Here is a 24,746-nt window from a genome sequence, read left to right on the forward strand (position 1 = left end):
CTCTATTTATATATATATATATATATATATATATATATATATATATATATATATAAAATTAATCTTTGGATCAAAAAGGTCTTTTAAGCCCAGCACCAAAAACAGAACTGTGAAAAAAGGAACTGATATAAGTAACTTTGGAAGACAGTGCTCTCACTGGAAACTGTAAAGTTAAAGACAAATAGAACCATACACAAAAACTGTATTTTACAGACTTCCCTGGTGGCGCAGTGGTTAAGAATCCGCCTGCCAATGCACGGGACACGGGTTCGAGCCCTGGTCCAGGAAGATCCCACATGCCATGGAGCAGCTAAGCCTGTGCGCCACAACCACGGAGCCCACACTCTAGAGCCTGCATGCCACAACTACTGAGCCCACGTGCTGCAACTACTGAAGCCCGCACGCCTAGAGCCCGTGCTTCGCAACAAGGGAAGCCACCACAATGAGAAGCCCGCACACCGCAACAAAGAGTAGCCCTCACTTACCGCTACTACAGAAAAGCCCGCACACAGCAACAAAGACCCAACGCAGCCAAAATTTAATTAATTAATTAAAAAAACTGTACTTTATTTGATAAAGTTATTTCTCGGAGGGATATGGGTTAATTCTGAAACACTTTACATGTATACTGGGGTCAAACAAATAAGTAAATGAACGGTAGATGATGGGAGTCAAGCTTCTCACTTCGAGTGGGAAGCTACAGAAAAGCAAGGGCATGGAGGTTGGAATGATCCTGATGGTACTGAAATAGAGTCAGAGACATCACTGTGAACTCATATTTAGGTTTATATAGATACAGATTCAGAAGTAATTATATGTGAATGTGCGTACATATACCCATGCACACTGACACAAATAGTATTCCTAGCTCTGTTCACTAATAGAGACTAGAAGCAGTGACACCCCCAGTAGCAGTGAGTACACCAATGCCAAATCTTGGTTTCTAAATACCACAGTCCAATAGAAGGAAACAGGGATTCTTGGGGAGGTAGCTGATTCTAGGATTAGAGCAGGGAATCCAGAAGATTAGCCTAGAGCATGTTGTAGTGCTCAAAACAACAACAGCAAAAGGAAGGTGGGGGCATGTCAAAGGGACACAGAGGAGCCAACATGAAAGAATGAATGGCCAAAGCTAAAATAAACAACAAAATAAATAACGTAGTATTGGATTAGAACCCAAAGTATAAATATCCCTGAGTCCATACTGATATAAATAACCCCAGTCTAACAATCAGAAAAACACCAGACAGATTCAAATTGAGGAACATTCAACAAAATACATGACCAGTACTCCTCAAAACTCTCAATATATTGAAAAACAAGGAAAGACTGAAAAACTGTCACAGAGCAGAGGACAGTAAAGAGACAAGACAACTAAAAGTAATGGTATCTTGGATGGGATCCTGGATCAGAAAGAAAACGGTGGAAAAACTAATGAAATCCAAATAAAATGTGGTATTTAGGTAATAGTAATGTATCAGTGTTGGTATCTTGGTCATGACAACTGTACCATGGTAATATAAGATGTTAGCAATAGGAGAAACTAGGTGAGGGGCATATGGGAACTTCGTACTATCTCTGCAACTTTTCTGTAAATCTAAAATCATTCTAAAATAATGTGCCTTCTCAAAGGCCCATTTATTTATCTATCTTAAAATATAGATCTATACCTGTCACAGAGAAAGTTATTCTTTTTGACTTAATAAATGTCAAAAAAAATAACTTTTTTTAAAAGGCAATACTATAAGGAAAAGAATTTTCTTTACATATACATCTCACAAAGGTAAAACATTAATACATAAAATAACCTCAAACAATACTAAAAGGTAAAAACCAACTAGAAAAATATAGGCAACATAAAACACAAAAGGCTAATTAAAATATGAATGAAGAGCACTTAAACATAAATACCCCATATGAAAATAGGTAAAACCCAAACATTCGAAATCAATAACCAAAAATTAGAGATTAAGACAAATATATATATTAACCCTATAAAATTGGGCCTACACTCTCAAAACAACATGTGTTTTAATCATAATTGCAGCTGTTGGCCAGAGCTGGTAAAATGCCACTCTCATATTTTGCTGGTAGAAATGCAAATTGATACTTTTCAAGAGAGAATTTTAATATTATATTAAAAAATCATTTCAAATATGCATATGTTTTTAAATAAAAATGATAATGACGTCAGCCACGATGACAGTGATGATGTTTGCATCTAACATTTCTGAGCTTTTATGACATCTCAGACACTGGTCTAAGTGCTTTCCATACATAAACTATTACCGTCAAAGCACAGATTAAGAAACTGAGAGAGATAAATTAATTTGCCTAAGCATACACACCTAAGAAATAATAATTTGAACCCAAGGCAGTCTGACTCTAAAGCCAACGCTCCTAATCACCAAACTATACAGCCTCAGAATTATTCCACTTCTTGGAACTTAACCTAAAAAATAATCCAGGGGATTTAAATCATCCACATTCATCACAATACAATTTATAATAAAAAACTGTGAACAACCTAATTGTCTAACAACAGAGGATGCGTTAAAACAAATTATGAAATATCTGTTACAAAATACCATGTAATCATAATGTATTCTACAGCCTGACTTTAATATTGTTGGAAAATGTCCACTACATAGTGAGTGAAGGGAAAAGGTAGTTTATATACTGTAAATCAGGTGTTGTAAGTAATAATAATATTCATGCATGAAGAGAAAAGACAAAGAAGATATACTAAATTGTTAATGTAGTTCTCAATGGTGAGATTTCAGTGACTTTCTTCCTTCTTTGTGCTTTTTTGTACTTTTCAAATATTCTAAAATTAACACATCTGACACATTATCAGAAAAAAAGGTGTGTTTTATTAAGAATGAATTACAAAGCAAAGATGAGAACTCTATGAAAACACTGCAGTACAGTTAAAAGCTAAAGCTAAAAAACTAGGAAAAAAATCACTCTGACATGAATGTTATAAAGCATGAAAGAAAACCTAATATATTATAACTATGATAAATTGGGACCGCAAAAATCACAAAGTATAATAAATTGGAGGAGGGGAGATCAAATGCAATGTGAGTTAATTTCATCATTTTTCATAGCTCCTAAGAATAATGTTTCTGAAATTAAGAAAAAGAGACTCAAGCATACTTAAGTTTAGAATAAAAACATACTACATATCTTACAAATTATTTGAGACAGAATATCAACAACAAAAAATAGTAAAAAGAAGGAAATAAAAGATTAAATGAAAGCAGGACACATTAAAAACAGAAAATTTTAAATAAAATGACAATATTAATACCAAGCATCTAGTACAGTCATACATATAAATGGTCTAAAATAACATAGTAAGATATCCTTTGGACTGGGTGAATAGTAGTAACATTACTATTACACGAAGGCACACACACAATAACAGTGACTCATGACAGAAAGATATATAAGGCAGACACAATCTTTGTAAAACTAGGAGGAAGTTAAAGAAAAAGTATTAACTGGGATTAAAGGGGTCAAAGGTAGAGATTTAAAAATACAATTTAAAAAAGTATGAACTGGATGAAAACAATAACTATAAAATAATAGTTCAAGCCAAGATTGTGAGTCTTAATGAATTAAACGAAAACAAAAATAAAGCAAAACACAGTAAATATCAGAAGAAACTGATAAAAAAACAGTAGCAGGAAATTAAAGTCTCTCAGCATCTAGAAAATTAATAAACAAACAACTATATAATGTCAAAGTAGTGGTAAGGATTAATAGTACTATGAAGAAAAATAAAGCAAAGTAGAAGAGAAACAGACCTGAACAATATGAGGGAGCTAGCCATGTCATAATCTGAAAATTGAGCAGATGGATCACTAAACGCAAAGTTAAGGGGGCAAACAGTTACAATATGTTATGGTCTTGTGAATTTTTTTTTTTTCCTGTGGTACGTGGGCCTCTCACTGTTGTGGCCTCTCCCGTTGCGGAGCACAGGCTCCGGACACGCAGGCTCAGCGGCCATGTTTCACGGGCCCAGCCACTCCGCGGCATGTAGGATCTTCCCGGACCGGGGCACGAACCCATGTGCCCTGCATTGGCAGGCGGACTCTCAACCACTGCGCCACCAGGGAAGCCCGGTCTTGTGAATTTTGAAATGCCTATTAAACAGCCCATTAGAGATCCAGCAGTTGGATTATCTGAAGCTGAAATTCAAGGAAAATGCCAGAGCTGAAAAAAATATAGAGAAACATCAGTATATCAAATGCTAAAATATTTAGAGCTATGACACTGAGTGAAATGACTCAGGGGATAAAAGAGAGCTAGAAAAGAAGCTGAAGGACTGATTAAGCTCTGGGGGCCCATTATTTAGGGGGTCCAGAAGAGAAAGATCAAGCAAAGGAGACTGAGAAGGGCCAAAGGTGAAGAAGATGAAAACCTAGAAACTGTAGATGCCAACTGAAGAAAGTATTTTGAGAACAAATATGTGAAAACTATGTAAAATGCTGCTAAGAAGACAGGGTCTGGGAGGTATTCACCCTCATATGCCTAACTCGAAACTTAAATGCTGCCAAACAGAAAGTGCCTAATAAATATTTGATAGATATGAACAAATAAATAAACAGTACTAAAAGGAAAAAAATTAAAGTGGTTCCATCAAAGCATAGAGTATATGAAACCTTATTATCTGTAATTTAAAGTTTATACTAAGATAAAAGAGAAATATGTATACTTGAAACTAATATAATATTGTGTATCAACTATACAATTAAGAAAAGAGAGAAATATGATACAGACCAGAAACAAGGTGCAGCCTAAGGGGGCTTGGAAAGATGGAAGCTTGAAGATATTCCTCATGATCTCCAGCCCAACACTAAGTCAACTACTAAGTACCTCTCTTAAGCCCAGAAGGTGACAGAGGCCAGAACCAGAACTTTAAGAATTACCACAAAAGCTTGGCCCTAAGAGGACCATGAGATCCATGGATGCCTCTTTCCCCAAGAAAAAGGCATCAACTAAACGAGCATTCCTGGGACAACTGGCTGTCTCCCTGGCCCACAAAGATCTTCAGGAGAGCTTTAGCCCTCTAGATGAGAATGTACTTGCCCTCTTAGCCGAGGACATCTAGTTGCTGAGAGGTCTCTCCTGGTGACCTACAGAGAACTAACAATATAGGATATGGTATATCAAAAGCCACAAGACAAAGACTGCCAGACTGCCCACTCTCTCTGAGGTATCAGAAGCCTCACCCAAAAAGTACACAGTACAAAAACGTTTGTATAGAAAATTGTACAAAAAGAGCCAAGAAAATTTATGAAAAAGAATAGTGAGAGCTTCCCTGGCGGCGCAGTGGTTGAGAGTCCGCCTGCCGATGCAGGGGACACGGGTTCATGCCCCGGTCCGGGAAGATCCCACATGCCGCGGAGCAGCTGGGCCCGTGAGCCATGGCCGCTGAGCCTGCGCATCCGGAGCCTGTGCTCCGCAACGGGAGAGGCCACAACAGTGAGAGGCCTGCATACCGCAAAAAACAAAAAAACAAAAACAAACAAACAAAAAAAACAGTAGTGATTGGTATAGGAATAGATCAATAGCTAAGAAACAAAAATCCAGAAATTGAGCCCTGTGTGGATGAGAATTTAATATTTGATGAAGGTGATATTTTATTTCAATGGGAAATGACAGTTCATATTTAAGAGACGCTTATACAACTGAATATCCACTGGAAGAAAATAAGTTAACCCCTATCTAATATCATATACAAAATTCCAATTAAAAATTTAAACATACATATATACATAAACATATTAGAAAAAAATTTGAGGGCCAATATGTACAACCAAAAGCGTTAGTGAGATCTCAGAAGCTTTAAAACGAAAAAGTTATTTGATTACAAAAAACTTTTGAATTTTGTATTGTAAAAAACACCATAAAGAAAGATAGGAAACAAGCAATAGTTTAGGGAAAAGTGTTTGCAACCCGTAAGACTAATAAAGTATTCCTACCGAAGATATGCAAAACACTTTCACATTGTGAATAAGATGAACAACAAAATGAAAAATGAGCAGAATGCATGTCACTGAAGAATCATTAAAATGGCTAGTAAACAGCAACAAAATTTTTTTTTTCTAAATCCCTGTGTATTGTTTGTGTCAGGGAAAACAAATTAACATAGTAAGGTACCTTTTTTCACCCATCAAATTGATGAAATTAAATCCCTACTTAACAGGAGATCAGGGAGAAACTGTGGACATGTCCATTACTCCAACCTTGATGGAAAGTCAATTTGCAACATCTATCAAAATTCTAAATGTACATATTCTTTCACCTGGCACTCTCAGAATCTATCCCATAAAAATAAGACCATCAGTACATAAAGATCTACGTATAGAGACTCAAAAATGAGTCTGTCTAATGCAGCGTTTTTTGTAGTAGCAGGGAAATGATTAAATCATAAAACACATATATCATGGAACACTATACTGCCATTATAAAGAATACTTCAGATCTATGACAGGTAACTTGGAGGGATTTTTGCAATGTAAGATACAAAGAAGCATGTATGATTTAATTGTTAAAAAAACACTATTATTTATATATATTTGTATACAATTATATTAACAACCATGTGTGATATGATCTAATTTATATTAAATTATATAAAGCAAGCACACATATAAGCCAAAAATGAAGCATAAATATCATTAAGGGGTTTAGCTTATCTTCTTATAATTGTTGTATTCAGATTTTTATAATAAACATTATTTATATAACATTAAATTATTTTTAAAATGTTACGGTTGAGATGACAACAAGCTTTCCATATTTATGGAAAACTGACTACACTGTCATCAGATGATCAAATCAGGCTCAACTTTTCTTTCTTTTTAAAGACATAGGAGATGGAGAAGCAATTAATAAAGGCTTACTGCCTCTTAAAATTTTTAAGTGACAGATGATCTCTCAAAGCTTAGTCAGCTGTAGACTGTTTTTAATTCTCCCTCCCAGATGTTCCTTCCTGAAATCCATTTCCATTCTCCTGGAAAGCAAATGAGAAACTAGTTGAGGGCAGTGACTATTAACGTTAGCCCTTCATCAACAGAAACACAGCCAGTATGGTAGCATTCTATAAAACATGTTCTTCTTTACTATCCTTCCTCATACTTCCCAAAGACCTATAAGGACCACCATCATTACTGGTATAGCTTTTCCTTCTTCTAACTCTCAGTAGAGACATTAACCTCTTTTACTACATATTGTTAATCATGATACTAGTTCACTATCCCTGACCTCTAGTTCACTATCCCTGATCTCTAACAGGGGAAATATCCCATCCACAGCCTCTGCTGAAGGAGCAATCATAGACACTGATGTTTTGTACTTGTGACTCTCCCTTACAACTATCTCAATGACAGCTAACCTAGGTTAGCTAATGACCTATGACGGGAGATGGAATGGGCCAGTACGAAATAAAATTATAAGACAGAAAAATGTATAAGTAAACAGAACCAATGAAACAGAGAAAAGATATACAAAATAAGTATAAGAGATACAAGAGAAAGAATAAGCCGGTCAGTAGTAAGATAAGACTGTAGGAGACATAAAACAGCAGAGACTCCAAGGAATAACAGAGAATAGAAATTAATGGCTTTTTAGTTCTAGCTGCCAGGAGGCTCTGTTTCTGGCAACCAAAAGAATGTGATCAAAATACCCTTCTAGGTACTCCATGACTAATTTTAACATTTTAACCATTGTCTGGGAAAATAAATGATAAGCAAAAAAAAAAATGTTACAGAAGACACAATTCATATAGTTTCATATAGAAACTATATGATCCAAATAACAAAGATTAATCTACTAAGATTAAGCTCAATATATGCCATTGTAAAATATATTTAAAATGCAAATAATAACTAATGGAGAACTGGTCAATGAGAACTAATAAAAGAGATGGGCTGAGGACTAAAACGGTTTCCTTTTTTCATCAGTGTTAATTTAATTTTAAAAAGGTACATTTTTATTCCTACCAATGCAGTATGAAAACCGAAGGTAATAAAAATGAGCCACATTAAGTCTCTTGAACATAGATAGACTACAAAGGCAAGGCTGTAATTAATTTTTTCAATTAGGACTATAAAAATTTATAGTGAAACACATGGACAATTGAAATATGGAATACAATGTTAACTTTTTCCAAGTTACATGTCTCTATTTTGCAAAATTTTTAATGTAGTATATCTATATAAACTACCAAATGTCAGGAACAAACTATTAAAATTCATCATGAGAAGAAAATTTATTGAACATTTTGGGTTCAAGTCAGCAAATTAAAAATCGTTTTTTTTTATTAAACATGCTCAAATCCTAAGTCTGCTTGGCAATATCTTTTAAACTGCTGCTCTTAAGAATACTTAAAATAAACATAAAAAGCAGCACTTGAGCAAAAAAATGGAGCACTTAACTTTTTTTCTGCTAATGGATGCTCAAGATACTTAACAGTAAATCCAGTTAATTTTAAATCGAGAGTTTTGGATACTCAAAAGCTACCTCTAATTTTGATGTGAAGAAGTCAGTCAAGCAGAGTATGTAAAAGAGTGTGGAAGGATTCAATCTGTGAATATCTTCCTTTTGGTAGTTTTAAAACACCCTACTAAAACCTGTGCCCTTCTGTTGAATGACGTGATAAAATGCATCTAGAAGAAATCAGCTTTGACTAAGAATCATAAGACCCTGGAGCTTGGTCACTAATTGGTTGGATAACCTTAAGCACATCATGTAATCTCGTAGGACTTTAATTCCTTTATCTGTAGTGTAAAAGGAAACGTTGAATTCCTTGATCTCAAGTTTCTTCCAGCTCTAATCAGGGCAGTGCATTGCACAACTCTAGGAAACACCATTCATGAGGCCATGTTAACATTCTACAATTCCATGAAAAGATTTCACATCCTTCATTCAACGTATCATGTAAAATCCTCCTCCTACACAGCAGTCAATAACAACACACAATGCATTGATTATAATACAGCTTCCATTATCTGTAAACACTCTTCCGGGGTAACACCACAAAAGTACAAGAATGGGTACCTGTGGCCAAGGGGATTATGATCTATTTTTAATAAATAATAAATGTACTTAGCATAAAATTTATGACACAAAAACATATACAATAAAAAGCCAATTCAAAATGCAAAACAGAAATCAACTCAAATCAATTCTGAATAGTCACAGCTGTACTGTGTTAAGGAGTATACTATAAAAAGTATAGCTTCTCCAAAAATCACTTGTACACTCACTGTCAAATACTTCCCAATCTTCACACCAAATACTTCCAAATTTTCACACAGGAGCATGGTAAAGAGGGGGCCCTACCATAAGCTGGAGTTATTCAACGAATATTTACTGATCCCTATATGCCAGACATTGTGCTAGGCTCTGGGAATACACTGGTATTTAAGATAGAAAAGATCCCCACTTGCGATGCTAACATTCAAATGAGAAGCAGCAGAAAGTTAACAGGTACAGCTGCAAACAAGGTAATTACAGATTGTGATAAATGCTATAAAAGAAATAAAAAGGGAGCTGCACTAGGACAGAGGAGTTCTTTTACTTGAAGTGGTCCCCAAAATGCTAATTATGCTAATTAGAAGGATCCACTCATGGAAAAATAAAGGAAAAGTCAATTCTTCACAAAGAAACCAACACGCTCAAAATCACAGCAACAGGAAATAATCTGACCATGGAAATCTGAGAACTGGATAAAGTCAGATAATGTCCTCACAGGTCCCAAGATAAGGTAAAGCAAAGAAAGCATGAAATCTCTAAGGGGGCCTGAGAACATTCATAAAATGCTGAGTCTAGACCCTAAGAGGATTTCAGAACTATCCTGCAAATATTTTCTTACTTTTAGAAGGACAGAAACCCACTCTGAAGAGAAACTGCAGGGAATAGAAAATAAATTAAGCAAAGCATAAAGAATGACAACCCCCAGGAAAAGTAAGATTCATATTCTAGGTGGGCAAAGGTCCAAGCGATACAGAACTCAAAACATATCACACAGCAAAATACATTTAAAGGTTCCTCTCCAGAAAGCAAAATACTTGCAAAGCATAGATATAAAGGTGAAAAGCTTTACTACATCTCAGAAGTCCAAATTTAAAAAATATTTCACAAAGTAGAGAGATCTTGAGCCCCAAAAGCTCAGAACTACACTTGTCCGTCCCTTCTGCCTACAGTTCTTCCTTCTAAAACTACTGGAAGGGAATTCCCTGGCAGTCCAGTGGTTAGGACTCCTCGCTTTCACTGCTGAGGCTGCAGGTTCAATCCCTGGTTGGGGAACTAAATCCCACAAACCGCACTGCGCGGCCAAATAAATAAATAAATAAAATAAAACTACTGGAAACCCGTACTTGCTTAAACACTAGAAACTTAAAATGAAAGCACACACTAAGAAATTATAGGAAAAATAATATATGTGAAATAAATAATATTCTAACAGATAATAAAAACACATGAGAAAAATGTGGCCACAAAAAAAAGATGAACATTATTAACTATTATTTCAATATGAACTAAAAGAAATTAAGAAAATAGCTGAAGGGCTTCCCTGGTGGCGCAGTGGTTGAGAGTCCGCCTGCCGATATAGGGGACGCGGCTTCGTGCCCTGGTCCGGGAGGATCCCACATGCCGCGGAGCGGCTGGGCCCGTGAGCCATGGCCACTGAGCCTGCGCTTCCGGAGCCTGTGCTCCTTAACGGGAGAGGCCACAACGGTGAGAGGCCCGCGTACCGCAAAAAAAAAAAAAAAAAAAAGAAAATAGCTGAAGCTTTATTAAGCAGTAATAAATCAAAATTACAACGGTTCAGGGCTACCCTGGTGGCGCAGTGGTTGAGAGTCCGCCTGCCGATGCAGGAGATGCGGGTTCGTGCCCCGGTCTGGGAAGATCCCACATGCCGCAAAGCGGCTGGGCCTGTGAGCCATGGCCGCTGGGCCTGCGCGTCCGGAGCCTGTGCTCTGCAGCGGGGGAGGCCACAGCAGTGAGAGGCCCTCGTACCGCAAAAAAAAAAAAAAAAAATTTACAACAGTTCAGAAATAATATGACTAGACAGTAGGAAGAGCTAGTAAGACTCAAATGAGGGAAAATAGGTTTTTTCAGAAAACAGACTAAATTAGAAAGAACTAATTAGACTAGACTGTTAACTAGACTTATTGTGGTAACCATTACATAATATATACAAATATCAAACATGCTGCACACCTGCAATTAATATAATGTTGTATGTCAACTGTACCTCAACTAAAACACACACACACACAAAGAATATACTCCCTCCTCCCCCAACCCTGCCCAAAAAAGCCCAATGAAGAAAAAACAGATTAGAAAGTGAGTAAAAATAATGAAACACACAAAAGAAAGCAACAGTAAGTAGGTGATCCAATAAATATGTAATTGGAACCAGACAGTATTTCAAACTGTGCTGCAAGCAAATCTTCCTAAAATAAGACCTGAATCTACAGACTGAAAGGATACATGGTATATTAGGGAAATTCAACTGAGAATATTCCTACTATAAACTATTAGATTTTAAAGACTTTAAGCATCCAGGTAGAAAGACCAAGTCTCTTATAAGAAAAAGAAAATTATAGTTTCAAGAAACTTCACAACAGCTGTTTTGTACACAAAACAATGAAACAAAAAGTAGTAAGATCCTCAAGCACAAAAAGATGTGAGCCTGGGACTTTACATACAGTCAAACTGTCCTTCAAGTTTACAGGCATAGATAGTTAACAACATACAAACGTTCCTTGAGCCCTTCCTGAGACCTACTAAAGAACAAACTATACATATTCAAGAAATGACTTGAAAAGTTTCAAAGTAAAATCAACTATAGAACTAAAACTAACCATGAAGATACGGATGACCTAACAATATGTAAGTATGTTCTACAGCAATGTAGAAAGGATAGATCTATGAAAAATGGGAGAAGAATGTAGAGAATAAGTAGAAGTCAGAATATGCTTCACAAATACTAACCTTTAGAAGGAAAGATCATCATTTACAATTAGATGCTGGGATAGAGGGAAGAAAGAAGAGGAGGTTCCCAGCTAAGTTCCTCAGGGAGACTTAAGTGTTACATAAAAAGACACTGGATTGAAGAAAACCAAAAAACAAAAATGCAAGGCACCCTAAATGCCAAAAGAAACTTGTTTTAATAAGAAAAAGATCAAAGAAAAAAGACAACATAGTGAAAGATTTTGCATGTGCGCACATTTGTGTAAAATATGCCACAAAACATTAGAATAGAATTGACATCAAACGTATCAATAAACATAAATGGCCTTAACACATTTTTTCTTAATTTTTAAGAAAAAAGTTAACAAGGCAAAAATCCAATTCTGTAACATATGTAAGAGACATAAGTAAAACAAAGTGATTCCAGAAGTTATATATTTTTAAAGGATTAGCAAAGACACATCAAGCAAATGCAAGTAATAATAAAGCAGGGTTCAAATTTAATTTCACATAAGATGAAATTCAGAGCCTTAAGCAAAAATAGAAGAGTACTTTATAATAAAATACTATATTTTATAATACACATTAATGGTAGATATTACTAACAAAAATTTTTTTAAAACACTGAAATGAAAAAACACCCCTTCAACTGAAAATAAAATTTCTATTAAAAATTATTGGGTCAATGGGACTTCTCTGGCAGTCCAGCAGTTAAGACTCCAAGTATGCTTTCACTGCAGGGGGCATGGGTTTGATCCCTGGTCAGGGAACTAAGATCCCACATGCTGTGAGAAGCTGCCAAAAAAAAAATTATTGGGTCAAAGGAGAAATACAAAGCAAACTGCAAAATTTCTACAAAATAATGCTAACAGCAATGTGACATATACTGTCGTATAGCAGCAGTTTCCAAGAGAACTTTCTGTGATGATGGAAATATTCTGTATCTACGCTGTCCAATCCAATAGCCACTAGACACGTGGCTACTGAGTACTTAAAATGTGGCTAATGTGACTAAGGAACTGAACTTTTAAATTTAATTTAAAATCCATTTTAAGTTGTTACACGTATCTAGTAATTATCATATGGAACAGTGTAGCTCTCTACAGTACACCAAAAATTCATAAAATTTATTAACTGTCAATATGAACTAAAAATTAAATATTTGAAAAAATTAAAGTGAAAAAAACAGGGAGTAAAATCCAAGTATCAAAAAAAATAAAAATAAAAAAACCCTGCTAGGCAGAGACTATTTTAAGAATCACACAGCTATTCTGCAAAAGTCTATGGAGATAAATTTGAAAACTTAGATGAAATGTATAACTTTCTGTGGAAAAAAAATGTACCAACTGACCCTAGTAGACACAGAACTGTGAAACAGAGAAATTTCCCTAGAAGAAAAAAAGTTATCAGAACCCAACCATCAAAAAACACGAGGTAGGTACAAATAGTCCCAGCAAGGAAATCTTACGAAAACATTTAATGATGAATGTACTTGCCAGTACGATTTGAAAAAGGAAAGCAAAGGGACTTCCAGATTCAGCTCCAAAATGTTAAGAGCTTAGAAGCTGTCTCTCACTCTCATCTAGACAACAAGATGAAAGCTGAACAAAGTGAAAATCAACAAGTTTCCTTATATCCCTCAAAGAGCTGAGGTTACTGGAGAAACAATCACCCTGTAATCTGGTGAGATGGGCAACAGACAGAGAATCAAAGCTGAGGTCACCTTACCTGAGGCAGAAACCACTAGAGCCAATAATCGGTAGGAAAAATTACAAGGTCATTTTGACAAATTTCTGGAGACTGAAAGTGGACTAGCTTGAGAGTTAGATACTCCTGGGGGCATAGTTTTAGGGATCCCCCATATTTCTGTGGGTTTTACTTCCAGTAAAAGAAGATGAAAGGAAAAAACCCTGCCTGAAACAGGGTAGGGGAAAAGCAACCATTTTTCAATATCCACAGAGCATTCTTCATAATGAAAGCCAGCCTTCTAAAGGCAACTTCTTTACCAGAGCCTTCTCCTACGTGGGAAGTAATAAGCCAACCCCAGCCCCCTCTAGCCTTCCTTTCTCACATTAGAGGAGAAAAAGAAGGGCTAAAAAACACTCTGCAAAGTAAGAGTAGAGGGACTCAGACCCAGTAAAAACTGAGATTTCATCATAAGATTAAAGAATGCTTCCCCTCCTTCATATCTAGCCACCACAACTGGGGTAATGTATTATTACAGTAGACTACAACTGAGAGCTTCAAGACACAAACTATTTAAGAACTTCTTAAGGACCAGCCCCCCAGCCCAAAAAAAGGAGAGAGAGAAAAAACATGGACACTAAAGGAAATGAAGCCTCTGGCACCTTGGGCTACATCAAACACTAAACAGCCCAACTTCTAACCTGATGAACATAAAACTTCAAACTAAAAAGCCTAATTGATTACCTCTCTTCCTATGATCTAATACATCCTAGCTGGCTTCCAACAAAAAACTTCAGCATGCTGAAAAACAAGAAAAAACACAGTCTGAAGAGATAAAGCAAGCATCAAAAGCAGACTCAAATACAAAACAGATTTTGGAATTATCAGATAGGGAACTTAAAATAACTATGATTAACATCTTAAGGACACTAATGAAAGATAGATGGGTGATGTACCAGGGCAAGAATCAGGGAGCTTGAAGTTAAGTTAGCAGACAGTTCCCAAACTGAAAGAGAAAAAAAATTTTAAGGAAAAGAATATCAAACAACTGTGAGAAAATTATAAAAGCTATTACATATGCATAATTGTAATAACAGAAGGAGAAGAGAGTAAGGAGCAGAAGAAATATTTGAAGTAATAATGACTGGAAATTTTCAAAAATTAATGACAAACACCAAACCACAAATCCAGGAAGCTCAGACAAAACCAAACAGGATTTATGCCAAAAAATCTACACAGAGGTATTATCATATTCAAACTCCAGAAAACCAAATAAAAAAATATTTGAGCAAAGCCAGTGGGAAAAACTCCTTACCTACAGAAGAACAAGGATAAGAATTATGTCAGGGTTCTCACCAGAAACCATACAGTCGAGAAAGAGTAGAACAAAATACTTAGAAGTGTTGAAAGAAAAACTACCAACCTAAAATTCTGTATCCAATGAAACTATTTTTCAAATGTGAAGGAAAAATAAAATACCTCCTAACACAAAAACTGAGAAAATCTGCCACCAGTAGATCTGCCTTGCATTAATGTTAAAATAATTTCTTTGAAGGAAAATGACACAGGTCAGAAACTTGCATCAACACAAAAAGGAACAGAAAAGGACTATATGAAGCCAACGTAAAACCCTGTATTTTCTTATTCCTAACTGAGCTAAGAGATACCTGTTCAAAGAAATAAAAGCAGTAATGTATTGGGTGATTATAGCATATGGAAAAGCGAAATGAATGAGAGCAATGTTATAAGGGAGGGAGGAATTAGAAATACTTTGGTATAAGGTACTTGAACCACCCATCAAGCAGTATACTGTCATTTAAAGCTGGATTAGATTAGTTGTAAATGTAGTATTGCAAACTCTGGGACAACCACTAAAAACATGTTGAAAAGAAGTAAAGCTGACATTCTAAAAGGAGAGAAAATAAAAGCATACTAAATGTTCATTTCAAATCAGAGAAGGCAGAGAAAAAGGAGAAAATAAGAAAACTAAAGAAAAAGTGCAAAGAATGGAAAACACAAACAAGGTAGATGTCAATAATCAATTTAAATGTGAATGATCTTAATAACCCAATTGAAAGACTGAGACTGTCAGAGTGGATTAAAAAAACAAGGCCTGAATGTGTTGTCTACAAGAAACCCACCATAAATATAAAGACATAGATAGATGAAAAGTAAAGAAATAGAGAAAGATATACCATGCTTTCAAAAGAAAACTGAAGAAGCTATATTAACACCAAGCAAAAGATTTAAGAACAATGAAAATCATCAGGGATAAGGAAGGGCATTACATAATGAAAAAAGTGTCAATTCTCCTAGACATAACAATCTTTAATGTGTCTGTATCCCAAAAAAAGAGTGCCAAAATACTTGAGGAAAAAACTGACAGAAATGCAGGAAGAAAAAGACAAATCCACTATTATAATTGAAGACATCAACAACTCTCTATTAGTAATTGACAGATCCAGGAGGCAGAAACTCAGCAAGAATATATTTCAATTGAACAGCTCCATCAATCAACTGGATCTAATTAACATTTATAGACTATTTTACCCAACACAGCAGAATACACATTCTCCTCAAGCTCACATTGGAACATTCACCAAGAAAGACCATAAAATACATGTTAATAAATGTAAAAGAAGAGAAAATTATACAAAGTACAACCTCAGGCCACAATGGAATTAAACCTAATTGAACTTAATGAGTAAAATTAAACTTAGTAACAGAAAGATAGGTGGACAATCCCAAAATATTTGGAGTAAACAACACTATTCTAAATAATACATTGGTCAAGTCATAATATAAATTTTAAATTATAGTGAACTAAATGATAATGAAAACAAAAAACCAAAATTTGTATGATGCAGCCAAACCAAAGCATTGAATATATAGCACTGAATGCAACATATTAGAAGAGAAGATAGATCTAAAATCAATCACCTAAACTTCCACTTTAGGAAACTAGAGAAAGAAGAACAATTAAGTATAAAGCAAACAGAGAAGATAAATAATAAAAAAGCAAAAATTAATCAAACTGAAAACAGGAAATGAAAAGAGAAAAATCAATAAAACCAAAAGCTGGCTATTTGAAAAAACAGTACAAGTGACAAACTTCTAGCTATGCAATCCAGAAAAAAACCAGAGACACAAATTACTAACATCAGATATGAAAGAGGGGTCATCACTACTGATCACCTGGATACTAAAAGCTTAATAAAATAAATATCATACACCATTCTATTTCTACAACTTTGTAAGAGATGAAATGCACCAATTCCTTGCAAGACACAAACTACCAACACTCAAAGAGAAATAGATCTTCTGAATAGGCTGACAGCTACTAATGAAATTAAATCAATAATTAATAATCCTCTAAAAAAGAAAGCACCAGGTCCAGATGGTTTCCCTGCTGAATTCCAGCAAACATTTAAAGAAAACCACTTTCAATACCACTTCTCTGCGACTTCTTCCAGAAAGTAAAAGCAAAGTGAAAACTTCCTAACTCTGTATGAGGCCAGCATTACTCAAATATCAAAACCAGATGATGACATTACAAGAAAGAAAAACTCCAGCCCATCTTATGAATATACATGCAAAAATTCCCAACCAGTAGGGAGGGAACACAGCCCCACCCATCAGCAGACAAGGTGATTAAAGTTTTACTGAGCTCTGCCCACCAGAGCAACACTCAGCTCTACCCACCACCAGTCCCTCCCATCAGGAAGCTTGCACAAGCCTCTCATATACCCTCATCCACCAGAAGACAGACAGCAGAAGCAAAAACTACGATCCTGCAGCCTGTGGAACGAAAACCACATTCACAGAAAGACAGACAAAATGAAAAGACAGAGGACTATGTACCAGATGAAGGAACAAGATAAAACCCCAGAAAAACAACTAAATGGAGATAGGAAACCTTCCAGAAAAAGAATTCAGAATGATGATAGTGAAAATGATCCAGGACCTCAGAAAAAGAATGGAGGCAAAGACGGAGAAGATGCAAGAAATATTTAACAAAGACCTAGAAGAAAGAAAAAACAAACAAAGATGAACAATACAATTGAAATGAAAAATACATTAGAAGGAATCAATAGCAGAATAACTGAGGCAGAAGAACAGATAAGTGACCTGGAACAGAATGGTGGAATTCACTGCTGTGGAACAGAATAAAGAAAACAGAATGAAAAGAAATGAAGACAGCCTAAGAGAACGCTGTGACAACATTAAACGCACCAACATTAGCATTTATAGGGGTCCCAGAAGGAGAAAAGAGAGAGGAAGGACCCGAGATAATATCTTAAGAGATTATAGTCGAAAACTTCCCTAACATGGGAAAGGAAATAGCCACCCAAGTCCAGGAAGCACAGAGAGTCCCAGGCAGGATGAACCCAAGGAGAAACACACTGAGACAGACAGTAATCAAACTGACAAAAATTAAACACAAAGAAAAATTATTAAAAGCAACAAGGGAAAAACAACAAATAACATACAAGGGAACTCCCATAAGGTTAACTAACAGCTGATTTCTCAGGAGAAACTCTACAAGCCAGAAGGGACTGGCATGATATATTTAAAGTGATCAAAGGGAAGAAGCTACAAGCAAGATTACTACATCCGGCAAGGATTCATTCAGATTCGATGCAGAAATCAAAAGCTTTACAGACAAGCAAAAGCTACTAGAATTCAGCAACACCAAACCAACTCTACAACTAATGCTTAAGGACCTTCTCTAAGTGGGAAACGCAAGAGAAGAAAAGGACCTACAAAAACAAACCCAAAACAATTAAGAAAATGGTAATAGGAACATACATATTGATAATTACCTTAAATGTGAAAGGATTAAATGCTCCAACCAAAAGACACAGGCTCACTAAGTGGACACAAAAACAAGACCCATATATATGCTGTCTAGAAGAGACCCACTTCGGACAAAGGGACACATACAGACTGAAAGTGAGGGGATGGAAAAGATATTCCATGCAAATGGAAATCAAAAGAAAGCTGGAGTAGCAAAACTCGTATCAGATAAAATAGACTTTAAAATAAAGAATGTTACAAGAGACAAGAAAGGACACTACATAACGATCAAGGGAACAATCTAAGAAGAAGATATAGCAATTATAAATATATATGCAACCAACAGAACACCTAAATACATACAGCAAATGCTAACAGCTATAAAAGAGGAAATCAATAGTAACACAATAATAGTGGGGGACTTTAACACCTCACTTACACCAATGGAAAGATCATCCAGACAGAAAATTAATAAGGAAACACAAAACTTAAATGACAGCATAGACCAAATGGATTTAATTGAAATTTATAGGATAGTCCATCCAAAAACAGCAGATTACACTTTCTTCTCAAGTGCACCTGGAACATTCTCCAGGACAGATCACACCTTGGGTCACAAATCAAGCCTCAGTAAATTTAAGAAAATTGAAATCATATCAAGGATCTTTTCTGACCACAACACTCTCAGATTAGAAATAAATTACACGGGAAAAAAACGTAAAGAACCCAAACACATGGAGCCTAAACAATACATTACTAAATAATCAGGAGATCACAGAGAAATCAAAGAAGAAATCAAAAAATACCTAGAGACAAATAACAATGAAAACACGATCCAAAACCTATGGGATGCAGCAAAAGCAGTTCTAAGAGGGAAGTTTATAGCAATACAATCCTACCTCAAGAAATAAGAAAAATCTCAAACAATTTAACCTTACACCTAAAGGAACTAGAGAAAAAAGAACAAACAAAACTCAAAGTTAGTAGAAGGAAAGAAATCATAAAGATCAAAGCAGAAATAAATGAAATAGAAACAAAGAAAACAATAGCAAAGATCAATAAAACTAAAAGCTGGTTCTTTGAGAAGATAAACAAAACTGATAAACCTTTGACCAGACTCATCAAGATAAAGAGGGAGAGGACTCATATCAATAAAATTAGAAATGAAAAAGTAACAATGGACACTGTAGAGATACAAAGAATCATAAGAGACTACTACAAGCAACTCTTTGCCAATAAAATGGACAACCTGGAAGAAATGGACAAATTCTTAGAAAGGTATAACCTTCCAAGACTGAACCAAGAAGAAACAGACAATATGAACAAACCAATCACAAGTAATGAAATTGAAACTGTGATTAAAAATGTTCCAACAGGGCTCCCTGGTGGCGCAGTGGTTGAGAGTCCGCCTGCCAATGCAGGGGACATGGGTTCGTGGCCCGGTCCGGGAAGATCCCACATGCCGCAGAGCGGCTGGGCCTGTGAGCCATGGCTGCTGAGCCTGCGCGTCCAGAGCCTGTGCTCCGCAACAGAAGAGGCCACAACAGTGAGAGGCCCGCGTACTGCAAAAAAAAAAAAAAAAAAATGTTCCAACAAACCAAAGTCCAGGACCACATGGCTTCACAGGTGAATTCTATCAAACGTTTAGAGAAAAGCTAACACCCATCCTTCTCAAACTCTTCCAAAAAATTGCAGAGGAAGGAACACTCCCAAACTTATTCTACGAGGCCACCATCACTCTGATACCAAAACCAAAGATACTACAAAAAAAGAAAATTACAGACCAATATCACTGATGAATATAGTTGCAAAAATCCTCAATAAAATACTAGCAATCAGAATCCAACAACACATTAAAAGGATCATACACCATGATCAAGTGGGATTTATCCCAGGGATGCAAGCATTCTTCAATATATGCAAATCAGTCAATGTGATACACCATATTAACAAAATGAAGAATAAAAACCATCTCAATAGATGCAGAAAAAGCTTTTGACAAAATTCAACACCCATTTATGATAAAAACTCTCCAGAAAGTGGGCATAGAGGGAACCTACCTCAACATAATAAAGGCCATATATGACAAACCCATATACAGCAAACATCATTCTCAATGGTGAAAAACTGAAAGCATTTCCTCTAAGATCAGGAAAAAGACAACGATGTCCACTCTCACCACTATTATTCAAATAGTTCTGAAGTCCTACCCACAGCAATCAGAGAAGAAAAAGAAGTAAAAGGACTACAAATTGGAAAAGATGAAGTAAAACTGTCACTGTTTGCAGATGGCAAGATACTATACATATATAATCCTAAAAATGCCACCAGAAAACTACTAGAGCTAATCAATGAATTTGGTAAAGTTGCAGGATACAAAATTAACGCACAGAAATCTCTTGCATTCCTATACACTAACAATGAAAGATAAGAAAGAGAAATTAAGGAAACAATCCCATTCACCATTGCAACAAAAAGAATAAAATACCTGGAAATAAACCTACCTAAGGAGGTCAAAGACCTGTACTCAGAAAACTATAAGACCTGATGAAAGAAATCAAAGATGACACAAACAGGTGGAGAGATACACCATGTTCTTGGATTGAAGAATCAATATTGTGAAAATGACTATTCTACCCAAAGCAATCTACAGATTCAATGCAATCCCTGTCAAATTACCAACGGCATTTTTTTACAGAACTAGAACAAAAAGTCTTAAAATGTGTATGGAGACACAAAAGGTCCCGAATAGCTAAAGTGGTCTTGGGGGAAAAAAAGGGAGCTGGAGGAATCAGGCTCCCTAACTTCAGACTATACTACAAAGCTGCAGTAATCAAGACAATATGGTACTGGCACAAAAACAGAAATATAGATCAATGGAACAGGATAGAAAGCCCAGAGATAAACCCACGCAACTATGGTCAACTAATCTATGACAAAGGAAACGAGGATATACAATGGAGAAAAGACAGTCTCTTCAATAAATGGTGCTGGGAAAACTGGACAGCTATATGTAAAAGAATAAAATCAGAACACTCCCTAACACCATCCACAAAAATAAACTCAAAATGGATTCGAGACCTAAATGTAAGACTGGACACTATAAAACTCTCAGAGGAAAACATAGGAAGAACACTCTTTGACATAAATCACAGCAAGGTCTTTTTTGACCCACCTCCTAGAGTAATGGAAATAAGAACAAAAATAAACAAATGGGACCTAATGAAACTTAAAAGCTTTTGCACAACAAAGAAAACTATAAACAATATGAAAAAACAATCCTCAGAATGGGAGAAAATATTTGCAAACAAATCAACCAACAAAGGATTAATCTCCAAAATATATAAACAGCTCATGCAGCTCAACATTAAAAAAACAAACAACCCAATCCAAAAATGGGCAGAAGACCTAAATAGACATTTCTCCAAAGAACACATACAGATGGCCAAGAGGCATATGAAAAGCTGCTCAACATCACTAATTATTAGAGAAATGCAAATCAAAACTACAATGAGGTATCACCTCACACTGGTTAGAATGGGCATCATCAGAAAATCTACAAACAACAAATGCTGGAGAGAGTGTGGAGAAAAGGGAACCCTCTTGCACTGTTGGTGGGAATGTAAATTGATACAGCCACTATGGAGAACAGTATGGAGGTTCCTTAAAAACCTAAAAATAGAATTACCATATGACCCAGCAACCCCACTACTGGGCATATACCCAGAGAAAACCATAATTCAAAAAGACACATGCACCCCAATGTTCACACTGCAGCACTATTTACAATAGCCAGGTCATGGAAGCAACCTAAATGCCCATCGACAGACGAATGGATAAAGAAGATGTGGTACATATATACAATAGAATATTACTCAGCCATTAAAATAGAACGAAATTGGGTCATTTGTAGAGACGTGGATGGACCTAGAGACTATCATACAGAGTGAAGTAAGTCAGAAAGAGAAAAACAAATATCATACATTAACGCATATATATGGAATCTACAAAAATGGTACAGATGAACCAGTTTGCAGGGCAGAAATAGAGACACAGATGTAGAGAACAAACATGTGGATGCCAAGGGAGGAAAGTAGCGGGGGGCGGGGCGCGATTGGTGTTGGGAGATTGAGATTGACATATATACACTAATATGTAAAAAACAGATAACTAGTAAGAAGCTGCTGTATAAGAAATAAATAAAATTTTAAAATATCAAGGAAATCCATCACATCAACAAGCAAAGGAAGAAAAGTCATGTATCAACAGATGGAGAAAAAGCATTTCACAAAATCCAACACTGATTCAAAATTAAAAATCTCTGCAAACTAGAAGTAGAAAGGACCTTCCTCAAATTGATAAAGAACACCTAAAAACACCTATGGCTAACATAACGGTGAGAAATTATATGCTTTCTCCTTAACATCAGGAACAAAGCACTCCTATTCAACATCATACTGGAAGTTCTAGCTAATGTAATTAAACTAAAAAAGGAAATAAAAGGTATACAGATTGAAAAGAAAGAAAACTGGCATTGTTCACAGATGACATGATTGTCTATATAGAAAATCCCAAAGAATCAACAAAAAACCTCCTGAAACTAATATGCAATTATAGCAAGGTTGAAGGACAGAAGGTTAATATACAAAAGTCAACTGATTCCCTATATCCCAGCAATAAGCAATTGGAATTTAAAAGTAAAAACACAGGACTTCCCTGGTGGCGCAGTGGTTAAGAATCCACCTGCCAATGCACCAGACACCGGTTCGAGCCCTGGCTCGGGAAGATCCCACATGCTGCGGAGCAACTAAGCCCGTGTTCCACAACTACTGAGCCTGCGTGCTGCAACTACTGAAACTGGCGAGCCTAGAGCCCATGCTCCACAACAAGAGAAGCCACCACAGTGAGAAGCCCGCGCACTGCAACGAAGACCCAACGCAGCCAAAAATAAATTAATTAAAAAAAAAGTAAAAACACAATACCATTTACATTAGCACTAAAAATAATAAAATATTTAAGAATAAGCCTAACAAAATATGTATAAGATTTACATAAGGAAAACTATAACTACTAATGAAAGAAATCAAAGAAAATCTAAATAAATAATGGAGAGATAGTCCACGTTCATGGATATAGGGCTCAATATTGTTAAGACACTAGTTTTTCCAAGTTGATCTATATATACAATTCAATCCCAAACAAATCCCAGCAAGCTATTTTGTGGATATCAACAAACTGATTCTAAAGTTTATATGGAAAGACAAAAGACCCAGAATAGCCAACACAATACTAAAGAAGCACAAAGTTGAGGAATGACATTACCTGCCTTCAGGACTTACTTAGAGCTGAAGTAACCAAGACAGTGTGGTAATGGTGAAAGAACATAGATCAATGGCAAAGAATACAGAGTTCAGAAATAAACCCAAACAAATAATCAACTATCTTTGACAAAAGAGCAAAGGCAATTAAATGGAGAAAAGAGAATCCTTTCAACAAAAAGTGCTGTAACAAATGGGCATCCACATAGTAAAAAAAAAAAAAAAAAAAAATGAAGACCATACACCATTCACAAAAATTAACTCAAAATGAATCTTAGAGCTAAATGTAAAACACAAAACTATAAAACTCCTAAAAGATAATACAGGAGACAATTAGGTGACTTGGGTTTGACAATGACCTTAAACACCAAAAGCACAATCCATGAAAGAAAAAAATTGGTAAGTCGGACTTTATTAAAATTAAAAACTTCTGCTCTGCAAAAGACACTGTTAAGAGAAATAAACAACAGACCACAGATGGGGAGAAAATATTTGCAAAACCCGCATATGGTAAAGGTCTGTATCCAAAGCCTACAAAGAATTCTTAAAACTCAGCAATAAGAAAACGAACAACCAAATTTAAAAACAAACAAAAGATGTGAGCAGACATCTGTATATAGATGGAAAATAAACATATGAAAATATGCTCAACATCACATGCCATTAGAGAATTACAAATTAAAACAGTAATGAGGGACCCTGGCAGTCCAGTGATTAAGACTGCAATTCCAATGCAGGGGGCACAGGTGCGATCCCTGGTCAGGGAACTACAACCTGCATGCTGCAACTAAAAGAGCCCTCAAGATCTGCATGCCGCATGGCACGCCCCCCCCCCAAAAACAGTAATGAGATTATCACTACACACCTATTGGAATGCTAAAATCAAAAAAAACCTGACAGTACTCGCTCATATGTGGAATGTAGAAAAATGATACAGATGAACTTATT

At 35.8% G+C, this 24,746-nt stretch overlaps 1 protein-coding gene across 4 annotated transcripts in view; it reads right to left on the reverse strand.

The window, feature by feature from the left end:
• The window catches only part of MKLN1 (muskelin 1), a 178,651-nt gene that overhangs the window by 127,898 nt on the left and 26,007 nt on the right, over window positions 1-24,746 (reverse strand). The window lies entirely within an intron of this gene.

This window comes from Aethalodelphis obliquidens, unplaced genomic scaffold (genome assembly GCF_003676395.1).
Source record: "Aethalodelphis obliquidens isolate GAN/ISIS:26980383/991018 unplaced genomic scaffold, ASM367639v1 scaffold5, whole genome shotgun sequence".
NCBI classification, from domain to species: Eukaryota; Metazoa; Chordata; class Mammalia; order Artiodactyla; family Delphinidae; genus Aethalodelphis; species Aethalodelphis obliquidens.